Source organism: Balaenoptera musculus, chromosome 3, assembly GCF_009873245.2.
Source record: "Balaenoptera musculus isolate JJ_BM4_2016_0621 chromosome 3, mBalMus1.pri.v3, whole genome shotgun sequence".
In the NCBI taxonomy this organism is placed as follows: Eukaryota; Metazoa; Chordata; class Mammalia; order Artiodactyla; family Balaenopteridae; genus Balaenoptera; species Balaenoptera musculus.
Genome location: NC_045787.1, coordinates 54,516,838 through 54,531,634, shown reverse-complemented (window position 1 = coordinate 54,531,634; position 14,797 = coordinate 54,516,838). Strand labels below are relative to the sequence as shown.

At 36.0% G+C, this 14,797-nt stretch overlaps 1 protein-coding gene across 5 annotated transcripts in view; it reads left to right on the top strand.

Moving 5' to 3' along the window:
- Window positions 1-13,170, top strand: part of LOC118893202 (survival motor neuron protein) — a 43,594-nt gene extending 30,424 nt beyond the window's left edge. Inside the window, exons 9-10 of one of the 5 annotated variants that reach the window (XM_036848485.1) lie at window positions 7,548-7,573; window positions 12,819-13,170. The gene's annotated coding sequence lies outside the window, so the exon portion shown is untranslated. Of the gene's footprint in view, window positions 1-70; window positions 1,195-7,547; window positions 7,574-12,802 lie in introns of those variants that run through there. The other 4 variants (XM_036848486.1, XM_036848487.1, XM_036848489.1 and 1 more) reach the window with 4 other exon arrangements.
- The last annotated feature ends 1,627 nt before the right edge of the window (window positions 13,171-14,797 follow it).

Below are 14,797 nucleotides of genomic sequence, written 5' to 3'. Positions count from 1 at the left end.
GAAATACACTGTATTACCTATGAAGTGTTATGGTCAAAAAAGTTTAACTGGAATTTAAACAAACCTTTAGGATCTACTTTCCCATTTATCAGAAATACTGGGGATAGAGCAACAAGTTAAATGACACCACAAAAGAAATGATCAGAGAGGTCCAGAACGTGGAATGTTGTAGAAGATAACTGGCCTCCTTTCTTCAAAAAGTCACTGTCATGAAAGAAAAAATCACATGGAGTGGGTAACTAACTATTCCAGATTAAAAGTGACGAGATATAACAGCCAAATACAATGTGGCATCCTTCATTATTCATTAGACCCTGGTTTTGAAAAGCTATTTATAAGAGACTTGGGGGTTGAGGAAATTTGAATATAGACTGGATTTTAAATGATATTAGATAACTATTGCTAATTTTATGAGCTGTGATAAGGGTGTTGTAGTTTCTGGAGAATGTCTTTAAATTTGCATACTAAAGTATTTAGAAGTGAAGTGTTACAGTGTTTGTAATACATTTCTAAATGATTTAGAAAAATGTATATATGTGTGTGCATGAAGCATATATGGCTGTTACTGAATCTAAGTGGTGTTCATATGGGTGTTCACTGTACTATTTTTTTCTATTTTCTGTGTGTTTGAAAAGTACATAAGAAAAATGTTCAGTATTTTTAACTAAATTAGTAAGATCTATGTGTCTATTATTGTATTCCCTTTTTACATATTATTTTACACTTTTGGTCCATATTCATCCATATTTTGATGTTTGTCATCAGTATTTTGTGCATGTGTGTGTGTATATATATCCCCACTTAATATCACATTTTTAATATTTTTACATATTCTTTCTATCAGCTTGTTTGCCTGTATGTTATGCCGCTGTTCCTTTAGTTCAGTAGCTTTTGGCATTCTCAATAACATTAGTAATACCTTCTTATATGTAGTACTCGATTCTATTCTGTCATAACGTTAGGGTAACTTTATGTGTTGTGACTATTTAATAAAAGGTTGTGGACATTATGATTCTTAGTGGATGTTTCCATGTTGCCTTGAAAAGCAAATTTCAAAAAACATCTTTTCAAAATCTATGCATTCCTGGGAGGGATATTTTTTAAATTATATAAATCCTCACATTTAAAAGTGTAGTTACCTGTATCTCATTCTTCGATTAAAGTCGGTTTTATTCAATTGAAGTTCTTCAGCTAGGTTATTCAGCTAAGTCTAAAGAGAATAGAAAAACTAGGCAGGGGATGAATTGGACTGAAGTATTCCAGGCAGAGAATGCACAAGCTAGAAGCATTAAGGCAGTGTGTTTCAAGGCCTAAGGCTAGCCCAAATGTCATACCACTGTTATCTGTTCTCCATCCATGTAAGTTCCCCTCTTTGAATCTGTTCTCTGCTTATTTCTATTACATAGTTTTTCACAGTATATTATCTTTATTGTTTATATATCTGTCTTTCCTCTGTCATTAGAGGCAAGGCACTACATCTCATTCTTCATCATGTCTACCATATCTGGCACAGTTTTTTGAAGTCTAGAATGGGCTTAGAGCACAGATTGGAGGGAATGTCAAAGAAGAGAGAAAATGAAGTCAAAACAGCTTGTTTTCTGGCTTTCACTGTAGTAATTGTCCTTGTGGTTATGAAGAATCCTAGATGGAAAATTCCATGGTCTGTACCTATATTCAGAAGATAGGCAAATAGAAGGTGAGATGTCATATTTGAAGAGTACCTTCATTAAAGGAGCAGCCAGAGATTACTTTATCACAGTCATGTTGTAAGTTTAGCTTTTCTGTATGGTTGCCATTAACAGAAATAAACTACAGGGTTAATGGTTATGAACTTAAGTTATGTGTTGTTTGAAGCTCTTGGTGAATGGAAAACAGTGAATTCAGTTCAGAAATAAAATTCTGAAAGTTTAACCAAAGCAACTCCTGCTTCTGCAGAAATCCATGTTTATATATAGCAATCAGTAGAAGACATTCAGTATTCAGGTATTTCACAAAATACTTGGCGTTTTATCATTTTTATGTATGAATTGTGGCCTTTCAAGAGGATTCAAGAACATTTTTACATTGCTCTCATTTTTTTTTCCAAATACTTCTTTCGAGGTTAATTTATATGCAATAAAATGCACAGATTGGGACTTCCCTGGTGGCACAGTGGTTAAGAATCCGCCTGCCAATGCAGGGGACATGGGTTCAAGCCCTGGTCTGGGAAGATCCCACATGCTGCAGAGCAACTAAGCCCGTGCGCCACAACTACTGAGCCTGCGCTCTAGAACCTGCGTGCCACAACTACTGAAGCCCTCATGCCTAGAGCCCGTGCTCCGCAACGAGAAGACACCGCAGTGAGAAGCCCGCGCACCGCAACGAAGAGTAGCCCCCTCTCACCTCAACTAGAGAAAAGCCTGCACGCAGCAATGAAGACCCAACACAGCCAAAAATTAAATAAATAAATAAACCTTTTTTAAAAATGCACAGATTTAAAGTGAAGAGTTTGATCAGTTTTGAGAAGGTATACCATTGTTACTACATCAAGATAAAAGAACATTTCCCTCAGTCCAGAAGTTCCTTTGTACCCCTTTCTAGTCATTCACCACACTTACCTATCCTGGCAATCACCATTCTGACCTCTATGAACAAAGATTAGTTTTACTTAGTTTAGAACTGCAATCATATAGTATGTACTCTTTTGCACAGGAATGTTTTAAATTATTATTACTTGTGGGTTCAGCTATTGTCCTGAGATTATATATGTAACATATTTTGAAGACACCAAGTAATATAGTTGGAGAAGCTTTTGGAGAAACTAATTTCTTTTTTTCTTTTTTTTTAAATTTTTTTTAATGGAAGTATAGTTGGATTTACAGTGTTTTAGGTGTACAGTAAAGTGATTTCAGTTATACATATACATGTATGTATACCCATTCTTTTTCAGATTCTTTTCCATTATATGTTATTATAAGATATCGAATATAGTTCCCAGTGCTATACAGTAGGTCCTTGTTGTTTATCTGTTTTATATGTAATAGTGTGTATCTGTTAATTCCAAATTCCAAACTTACCCCTGTTCCCCCTTTCCTTTTTGGTAACCATAAGTTTGTTTTCTATGTGAGTCTATTTCTATTTTGTAAATAAGTTCATTTGTATCATTTTTTTAGATTCCACATGTAAGTGATGTCATATGATGTTTGTCTTTCTCTGTCTGACTTACTTCACTCAGTATGATAATCTCTAGGTCCATCCATGTTGCTGCAAATGGCATTGCTTCATTCTTTTTAATGCCTGAGTAATATTCCATTGTATATGTATATATCACATCTTCTTTATCCATTCATCTTTCAATAGACATTTAGGTTGCTTCCATGTCATGGCTATTGTAAATAGTGCTGCTATGAACATTGGGGTGCATGTATCTTTTCAAATTAGAGTTTTCTCTGGATATATGCCCAGGAGTGGGATTACTGGATCATGTGGTAGCTCTATTTTTAGTTTTTTAAGAAACCTCCATACTGTAGGAGAAAGTAATTTTCTGAGCTTAGAAGTTCTGATCCTTTCATCACTAGTTATTGTGACACGTAAATTGACCTTTTACATTTTAAAATGGCATATAATTTAGAGTTGAGCTGCATTCCACTTTAAATAAAACTTGGTTTCTAGGCAGAAGAAGAAAGATGTGAAGCAGTGTAGCTGAATATTAATGAGTCTTTGTGTTTAGATAGATACTTCTGGTTAAGAGTAAATAAAATCTTATTTTATATATATATATATAAAAAAAAAGATAGCATAGCTACCTTGTTTGATACCACTCAGTTGTTAGTTAGGGGAGCAGGGATTTGATTTGAAATTTGTTTGCTTACAGACTTCATGTTTTTTCCAGTTAAGCTGCTGATCTGGAAAATTGTACGTTGTTTGGTAAAATTTGGACTCTGTAGTTTCCCTACTCTTGCCTTTACCTGTAGGTAGAATTTTGACTTCTAGGATGTTGTTCATTTTACTTTTACTGTAAAATTTATAATAAAAATTTAAATTAAATTTGAAAAAAAAAATCTTACTTTATAGAACTTTGTTTCAGTAGACTCTTAGCTCTGTGTTAGTTGGGTTTTTATTGTAAAGGAAACTAGAAACTGTCACATCATATTTTTCTTCCCTTTACAAGTAATAATAGCTATATTTTTTGAATGATTACTATGTGTTTCTAGGCATTGTTATTTCATTGAATCTTAATAGCACTCTCAAGTTAGTTACTATTATTATTCCCAAATGACTTGCTTTGGACCACATAGTAAGTGGTAGAACTCTGTATGACTTCAGAACTCTCTCTCCAGCTCTTAGCCCCCCAGCAACTGCTTCTGCCAGCCTCTGTGGAGTCTTGTCCTACATGTGCATAATTTAGGATCTAGGCAAGGACCTAAGTGGAAATCCTACACAGATTTCTGGGGCTCCTTCTCTTTAAGTCCCTCCTCTCTAGACCTTACCTCCTCAAATTCCAGCTGCCTTATTCCAGAGCCTAGACTCCAATCTCCGTTTCTTCCACCCACCCAGGAAGAACAGTACTCTCTACTCAGGCTCCACCTTTCATGCTGCAGTTTGGAAATTGTGTCCAGCCAAAGGAGGTGAATGCAAAGCTCACCTGTTTCCCTTTCTCAAGAATCTCACCCTGTGCTCTCTGTTGCCCAATGCCTGGAAACAGTTGCATCATAAATTGTGCCCAGTTTTATAACCTATAACAGGAAAACAAGTACACTACCAGCTATTCCTCCTATTTTTAAACAAACATTTTATCTTTTTTTTTTTTTTTTAACATCTCAATGGCTATGATTTTAAACTTTTTTGGGGGGGGGTTATTGATTGATTGATTGATTGATTGCTGTGTTGGGTCTTCGTTTCTGTGCCAGGGCTTTCTCTAGTTGCGGCAAGTGGGGGCCACTCTTAATCGCGGTGCGCGGGCCTCTCATCGTCGCGGCCTCTCCTATTGCGGAGCACAGGCTCCAGACGCGCAGGCTCAGCAGTTGTGGCTCACGGGCCCAGTTGCTCCGCGGCATGTGGGATCTTCCCAGACCAGGGCTCGAACCCATGTCCCCTGCATTGGCAGGCAGATTCTCAACCACTGCACCACCAGGGAAGCCCTATCATTTTCTTGAATACTTGGTTGGATGGCACAGTTCATCGCATCACCTTTTCATTTTGGAACAATTAATTTTCAGTTGTTGGATGATTTCTGAAAGATTAATCTGTTGTGATGGTTAAAACAAAATGTGCTAAACAATGATATTACACTCTATCTCTCAAGTACATAAGGTTCATATGCCAAATTTGGGGTTATTGGTATGTGTGTGTGTGTGTATATGTGTGTGTGTCTGTGTGTGTGTGTGTGTGTATATATATATACTTCTCTGTGACAGTAGTAGGTCTATTTTGGGCTTTTTTTGTTTGTAGTTCCATAGAATTATTTTTGTGAATTGTTGATTAGTTTCATGTATTGGGCCTCAGAATCTAAATAGTGCTGTAGATCATCATATGTTGTCATATTGCTTCCCCAAAAGAATAAATAGTTACTAAAGCCCTCATCCTTTACACTTATCGTTATTAGAGTATCTACTTGTTATAGTTTATTTAAATTATTTGTTTCTCCATCGTTATTCATGTTATAAAATAAAAGTTCTCAAATAGTTTGAATCAGTTTTTGAACATTATTCAGTTTATTCTTTTAATTCTTTCTGTGTGTGTGTTTTTCTTAAACTACATTGTTGCTTGTTATGTATAGCAATCTGATAGGAAAATATATTTAAATGAAAAAAGTAAGGTGCAGAACAGTGTGTATTATGCTACCTGCCATTTGTGTCAATATGCATTTACATGTATGCATGTATGTGCGTTGATTATCATCTCACGGCGATAGTCTAGTTGCTACTGAAGAGGGACTGGAAGACACAGGGAGGTGAGGGAAACCTCACAGTGTACCTTTTTGTATTTTTTCTACTTTTGTGCTGTGTACATTTACTGACAGTAAAAAAATAAATATGTAATTAAGTTAAACTTGGTAAGATATTGATAGATCATCTTACTCCTTTAAATTATTTTTCTTAATATTTTTTTATTGAAGTATAGTTGATTTACAGTGTTGTGTTAATTTCTGCTGTACAGCAAAGTGACTCAGTTATACATAGATATAGTCTTTTTTTTTAAATTCTTTTCCATTATGGTTTATCATAGGATACTGAATATAGTTCCCTGTGCTATACAGTAGGACCTTGTTGTGTATCCATTCTATATATAAAAGCTTACATCTGCTAACCCCAACCTCCCACTCCATCCATCCCCCAACCCCCTCCCCCTTGGCAACCACCAGTCTGTTTCTATGTCCGTGATTCTGTTTCTGTTTCATAGATAGGTTCATTTGTGTCATACAGTAAGTCCCCTACATACGAACCTTCAAGTTGCAGACTTTCAAAGATGTGAATGTGCCCCTCTCTGCCAGCTGCTGTACTGTACTACTGTGCTTTTCAAAGTACTATACTGTAAGATTAAAAATGTTTTATTTTGGGGGACTTCCCTGGTGGCACAGTGGTTAAGCATCTACCTGCCAATGCAGGGGACATGGGTTTGAACCCTGGTCCAGGAAGATCCCACATGCTGCGGAGCAACTAAGCCTGTGCACCACAACTACTGAGCTTGCACTCTAGAGCCCGCGAGCCACAACTTCTGAGCCTGCACACCACAATTATTGAGGCCACGTGCCACAACTACTGAAGCCCGTGTGCCTAGAGCCCATGCTCCGCAACAAGAGAAGCCACTGCAACGAGAAGCCCGCGCACTGCAACGAAGAGTAGCCCCTGCTTGCCGCAACTAGAGAAAGCCCGCAGGCAGCAACGAAGACCCAACACAGCCAGCCAGCCATCCATCCATACATACATACATACATAAATATAAATATTTTTTTAAGTTTTATTTTTCCTGTTTGTTTTTTATGTATAATTTGTATGAAAAGTATTATAAACCTATTACAGTACAGTACTATATAGCCGATTGTGTTAGTTGGGTACCTAGGCTAACTTTGTTGGACTTACAAACAAATTGGACTTACGAACACGCTCTTGGAACAGAACTCATTCGTTATGCAGGGGACTTACTGTATTTTAGATTCCACATATAAGTGATATCATATGGTATTTGTCTTTCTCTCTCTGACTTACTTCACTCAGTATGATACTCTCTGGCTCCTTACAGGTTGCTGCAAATGGCATGATTTCATTCTTTTTAATGGCTGAGTAATATTCCATTGTATATATGTACCACATCATCTTTATCCATTCATCTGTCGATGGACATTTAGGTTGTTTCCATGTCTTGGCTACTGTGAATAGTGCTGCTGTGAGCATAGGGGTACATGTATCTTTTTGAATTATGAACTTCACAGTATACTCTTTTGTATTCTATTTTTGTGCTGTGTTTTACTGACGATAAAAAATAAATAATATGTAATGAAGGTACACTTGGTAAGCTATATCTATCATCTAACTCCTTTAAACTTTTTTATTTTTCCATTTTTATAGGTAATTCGTATAGTGCTTTATAATAGGTAAGTACTCTTTCCTCAGTATTTCTTGGAGAACACTTCATATCAGTATGTAAAACTGTCTTGTTTTAAACATTTGCAAGATATTCTTATATATAGATTTGTACCATACTTATTTGATTGAGCTCTTACGGATGGAAGTTTAGGTTGCTTCCAGTTGTTTGCTATTTAATACTACAGTCTGTGTTCTTTTACATAATTCTTTTTGTCTGAATACATCCTTAAGATTATCTAAATAGATTGAATTAGAATCAAGAATTAGATTCTAGAATTAGAACTCCTGGATTGAAGAAGATACACATTTATAATTTTAAAAGATTTTTGCCAAATTGCTCTCAGTAGAGATTGTATTAATTTCCATTTCCACCAACATTGTGTGAGAGTCGCTGTTTCCCACAGTCTAGCCAATAATTTATCAGACCTTTGGATCTTTGTCAGTCTAATAGTTGGAAATGATTGTCTCATTGTATTTATAATTTATTTATCTTATTATTGTGAAGTTCACCTTTTCTTGTATTTAAGAGAACTGTGTATCTTTTCTGAAAACTTGAGAAACATCACCTTTGCCTACTTTTCAACTGGGATGTGTGTTTTTCCTTTTTGATTTGCAAGAATTCTTTGTGATATGAGTTGCAAATACTTTTTTCCTAGCTTGTCATTTATTTTGGCCTTGCTTATGGTTGTAGTGGTTGTCATTTTGACAGAAATATTTGCTTTTTATGTAGTCATAGTGCTTAATTTTCATATAGTCAGAATCATCCTGCCTTTTCAGACTTTTCTTCTAATGCTTCTGCTGTTTAATTTTTTTCCTGTACCTATGTGGTAATTTTTCCATTATCATTTTAGATATTTGTGCTTACTTTCTCTTTTCAACTTTTGCTTATAAAATTTTATCTGCAGATAATCCTCATTATTCATAGATTCTATATTTGCAAATTTGCTAGCTTGCTAAAATTTATCTGTAATCCCGAAGTCATTATTTGTGGAGCTTTCACCATCATTCATGGACACATGCAGAGGGTGAAAAATTTGAGTCACCTGACAGACATTTTCAGCTGAGATAAAGCTGAAAATGTAGTGCCCTGTTTTCTTGTTTCAGCTTTCATACTATAAACAAAGGTCATTTTCACAATCTATTTAGTTCTGCGCTTTTTACATTTTTCTGTCTTTTGCGCCTTTTGACTTCACTCTTTAAAATAGCCCCCAAGTATTGTGCTGTAGTGATATCTAATGTTCCCAAGTGCAAGAAGGCTGTGATGTGCCTTACAGGGAGAATACATGTGTTAGATGTGTTCAGGCATGAGTTGTAGTGCTGTTGGCTATGAGTTCAGTGTTATTGAATCAACAATATATATGAAATAGTGTGTCTTTCAACAGAAACACACATAAGGTTATGTACTGATCAGCTGGTAATGTGACCAGAGGCTTGCAGGAACCTAGCCCTGTGTTTCTTCTAGGAGTAATGGCTCAGTATTCACAAATTCATTGTTTGTGGTGACTTTTAAAAATATAACTGCCATGAATAATGAGAATTGACTCTATGTAATTTCAAGTCATTTTACAGTTTACACAATAAAGAGTGAAAATAGTTTTGTTAGCAATTTCAATGAGAATTTAAATACAGCAAACCCCAATTTTTATTATGTATTTTCCTAGTATTGAATGTTTATGTATATCTCCAAATCAGATAATATTCTTTGAATGCAACTAACTGTTCATTGGCTGTTATGCATGAACCTGAAATATATTTATCTTATAAATACTGACTCTAATAAATTTCTTTTTTTTTGAATTTTTGAATTTTATTTTATTTATTTATTTATTTAATTTATTTTTGGCTGTGTTGGGTCTTCATTTCTATGCGAGGGCTTTCTCCAGTTGCGGCAAGCGGGGGCCACTCTTCATTGCAGTGCGCGGGCCTCTCACTATCGTGGCGTCTCTTACTGCGGAGCACAAGCTCCAGACGCACAGGCTCAGTAGTTGTGGCTCACGGGCCTAGTTGCTCCACAGCATGTGGGATCTTCCCAGACCAGGGCTCAAACCGTGTCCCCTGCATTGGCAGGCAGATTCTCAACCACTGCGCCACCAGGGAAGCCCTATTTATTTTTTTATAGAGCAGGTTCTTATTAGTCATCCATTTTATACATATTAGTGTATACATGTCAATCCCAATCTCCCAATTCATCCCACCATCTCCCTCTCCCCCCGCCGCTTTCCCCCCGTGGTGTCCATACGTTTGTTCTCTACATCTGTGTCTCTGTTTCTGCCCTGCAAACTGGTTCATCTGTACCATGTTTCTAGGTTCCACATATATGCGTTAATATACGATATTTGTTTTTCTCTTTCTGACTTACTTCATTCTGTATGACAGTCTCTACATCCATCCACGACTGACTCTAAATTTCAAATGCAACTCTGCTGTGTTCTAGCTTATCGTTACCTTGATTCTTCATGCACTTGGTTCGTCAAAACAGTACTTTTGAAAGCTTCTATTTGTTGGATAGACAGATGATAGCTATCCTCTTTGTTGCCTAATAGCAAAACATTTCATTTTTTTTATAGATACCAGTTAGAATGATCTTATTGTTTTTCATTTCTACATATTTATTACCTTCCAATTACTTTGTTTACACATCTGTCTTCCATATCTGTCCACAAACTGTAAGTAAATTTTAGTGTACAAGCATTATAAAAGATGAAAGAATATTGTCACATGTCCTTTTAGCAAAATGGGATGGTTCAGGTTTTTAATCATAAAATATTATATAATGAAGTCCTTCCTGTTGAAGGACTAACTAAATGATACTACCATATTTTCTTTTTTGTCCTGAGAAATATATCAGTTCCTTTATTTACAAAACAGAAACAGACTCACAGACTTAGAGAACGAACTTATGGTTACCAGGGGGGAAGGGTGGGGGAAACAGATAGTTAGGGAGTTTGGGATTGACATGTACACACTGCTATATTTAAAATGGATAACCAACAAGGACTTACTGTATAGCATAGGGAACTCTGCTCAGTATTATGTAACAACCTAGATGGGAAAAGAATTTGAAAAAGAATAGATACCTGTATATGTATAACTGAGTCACTTTGCTTTACACCTGAAACTATCACAACATTATTAATCAACTATACTCCAATATAAAATTAAAAGTTTAAAAAAAAAGTATATCATTTCTTGAGTTTGGGAAAATTCACCTAAGTAGAATATGTCATCTGAAGACTCATCGTCTGAGACTTTACTTATATGAACAATTTCACCATTATTGGTCCAGAATAAAGATCAAAATTTTTTTCTTAAAGGGTTAGGTAGTAAATATGTTAGGCCATAGTTTTCCAGCCGCTGGCCTAGATGTTACTCTCTATCCCTTTACATTCATCTTCTAATTGCTTTAATAATTTTGAAATGACTTTCTCTGTCGATTTTGTTCTCTTTGCTATTATGGACAGAAAATGAAAAAGTCTGAATTCTCAACTGTGTTCAGGGAAAGCTTTAAAAAAAAAGAGAGAGACTACAAGGATTGTGTCTCCATAGTTCCATTAAAACTTCTTGAAAGATAATCCAGTACTTTGGACAACAGAAAAGAAAACTGAAGGATGGTGTAATAGTGATGCTTTATTTCACTACTAATGATTTATTTCATCATCGTTTTAGGTGATTCCATCCTTTCATGTCCTTATTTTAGTCTTTTTTCTTATGCATAGCTAGAGGTCACTGGTGAATGTATTATCTATTGCTACGTAACAAATTACCCTAAAATTTAGCACCTTAAAACAGCAAATATTTATTTATTTATCTTTAGTTTCTGTGGGTCAGGAATGCAGGGGCAGCTGAGGTGGGTGGTTCTCCTAAGGCTGCAAATCAGGTTGTCAGCCTCAAGGCAATAGTCATCTCAGAGTTCTGCTGGGGCTGGAGAATCTGCTTCAAGCTCACCCAGATGGTTGTTGTCAAGAGGCCCTCTTGCTACCGGGGGTTCTCCATAGGCAGCCTGAGAGTCCTCACAAACTGATAGTTGGCTTCTCCAGACTGGGTGATCCAGTACAGAATGAGCAACACCACACGTACTTTTATAACTTAGTCTCTGAATCACACACCATCACTTCCACCTTTTTCTATCCTTTTGACGTAAGTGCAGCCCACAGCCAACTGGAGGGGATTAGACAAGGGCAGGAATCATTGGGGACCATCTTGAAGACTGGCTACCACAATGAGTTAAAATAAAATATATCCTGAGATGAAGAATAACAAAATGTTTCAAGATAAGGGATAATAAAGTCACTAAGATTCTATATTGTAGATTTATAAAAGAGTCCAGTAGAGTTACAGCATAATTGCTAGATAGGAGTTTTATTTGTTTATTTTTTTAAATAAAGAAATTTTCTCTTTGTTCTTCGGCAGACCTCTAAGAGTGAGTCATGAATGTAAGGACAAATAGAACTGATCGAATAAGAAACTCAAAAATTGGGAATTCCCTGGCAGTCCAGTGGTTAGGACTCGGTGCTTTCACTTCCGTGGCCCAGGTTCAATCCCTGGTTGGGGAACTAAGATCTAAAAAAAAAAACTCAAAAATTAAAATTGGGTTCATTGGGTCCAGATGATATACTCGGAATTAATTTCCACTTTCTGCTTTCCTTAGAAGTTTTTAAAAATTTTCTTCCTATCTGTTGTTTATTAAAATGGATATTTTAGGACCATAAATTTTTCTCTGACAATTTAGTTGTATTCTGTAGAATTCTTATTTTCTAGATATTCCAAATTTCAAAATTTTGTTTTTAACTCTAGAAATGTTTTAATTTCAAGTTAATTTCAATTAATTTCAGTTAATTAATTTTTAGGTTAATTTTAATTTCAGTTAGGTTTAATTTCTAGTTTTATTGTATTGTAGTTATAGAATATTGTTTGTATTGTTCTAATCACTATTTTTTTAACACATAATTTTGATCATTGTTTTTAATATGTTTTAAATTCTGTTAGGACAGATCAAATACCAGTGCTCCTTAAGAATTTTTTAAAAAAACACTCTTGCCCATTTATTCCTTCACATGAATTTCACAATTAATTTGTCTAAATATCTAACTATCCCATAAAGATTGAAATTAGTATTGTTTTTTACACTGGCATATTTTTATTCTAGTTTTATTTACCATGATGAGTGTGTTGCTTTCTGTTTTCTTCTTTATGATTTTATAAGAAAATAGATTTTTAAATTTCATAATTGTATGTAGACTTTTTATCTTTCAGATTCAGTGCAGCTGTCTCCCAAGGAGGATGGTATATTGATGCGCCCTGGTCAATGTGAACAGAAGTTTCATCATTTTCTTCACGAACACTTGGATGGGTGCATGTCCTCTTCATCTCCCCTTGTTGCATGTGACTTATGCTTAAAATAACCAGTTAGCTATTTTGAGGGAATAATCAGTTTGAATAACTGAACAATGGAAATGTGAGTGATTAAAAGAAATTCAAGGTCACACACAGTGCAGAAATTCAATCTGTCAAAATCACAACTGAACCCGTTTGTATATTATAACTTTCTTAGTAAGTATGTTAAGATTTTTATTAATGCCTTTAAAAATAAATAACTTTTTTTTTTTTTAAACCTTGACTATCTGAATATTTTTCTTTGGAATATATATGGTAGGTTGGAGTCTGTCTAAAGATGTAGAGAAAACTACTCAGGCTTATTTGGGTAAAGGGTAGTATTGTAAAGATACAACCAATTGTAAAACAATGTTGCTGATGATCCGAGGTTAGGGAACAAAGCCTAGCTGAAGCTGAATGTCAGAGGACTGGACCTGGCCAGTCAGGAACCAAGGCTGTGTGCTGTTGCTTGGATGTCATATTGTCATTCTCCTCCTGCACCTTTTCTTATCTGTCTGCCTCTCTTCTAGCCTCCTCCACACCCTCCTCATGCACACTGCCTAACATGATTGCCCAGGCCATTCTCTCTTCATCATTACCTTGCAGTTCCATCTACCATCCATTTGACTATATCTGTGTGTCTCAGTTCAGATTCTCTGGAGAGGTAGAACATAGTACTGTTTCAGTTTAGTCTAAAGGATTGGTGTTCATACGCCTGAGATTCTCCCTAGTCCATTTAGCTGTGGGAGAAGATGTTAATATGTAAGTGCTATTTCTTTCAGAGGTTTTGCTTGGGCAAACTGCATGTGCCTAGCATATTAGTAGCTGCCCAGTATTTTTTGAATAAGTGAATATTCAAGTGCCTGGTAAGTAAGCTTCGCAGAATGGAATGTTCTATGGCTTAAGCTTTTTTGTACAGGGTAAGTAGAGTTTTATCATTTTTCATGACAATTAGCTAATATTTTATATTAATTGTCTAAAATATGCCAGGTTAAATTTAGTTATGAAGGTAGCTTATTTGCTTTCTAAGATTTTTGGATGTTACCTCCCTTAGTATTGTACCTAATACAGTTGGAGAGTAGTTGTAGGTTCAGGAAAGTCATTCAGTTCAGCAAATATTTATTCAACTTTGGGTTAGGCACTGTTCTAGGTGCATGGGAACAAAACAGATGAAAGTTCCTGCTTAAAGTGGTGGGAACTAGCTAGTAAACAAGTGAAATTTATAAGGTGTCATGTAGTGATTCATGTCACAGAGAAAAGGGAAACAGGAAAGGGAGCTGGCAGAGTGGGATTGGAAGCAGGGATGCTTTTTAAAAAAAGGACAGGGAACTCCTAATTGAGATGACATTTGAGCAGAGATCTGCAGAAAATGAGAGCCATTCACATAAGTGAAGAACCTCCCGAGCAAAGAAAATGACAGGTGCAAAGGTCCTAAGACAAGAGTGTGTTTAGCATGTTCAGGGAACAGCAAAGAAACCAGCTTGGCTGGAGTGGAAGTGAACAAGGAGGAGAGATTAAGGTCATATGTAGGCCATTGCAAGGTCTTCAGCGTTTCTTGGGAATCCATTGGAAGGTTTTGAACCAAAGGTGTTGCATGATCGGATGCATAAAAAGAGGCGTCTGGGGGGAATTCCCTGGGGGTCCAGTGGTTAGGACTCTGGACTTCCACTGCAGGGAGCACGGGTTTGATCCCTAGTTGGGGAACTAAGATCCCACATGCCGTGCAGCGTGGCCCCAAAAAATAATAATTTAAACAAAAAAGAGGCTTCTGACTGCTTTGTTGAAAATAGACCATAAGTTTCAAGGGAGAGAGAGCAGGCCGAGTAGGGCTTGGATCTGAGTGTATTTTCCAAGTGGAG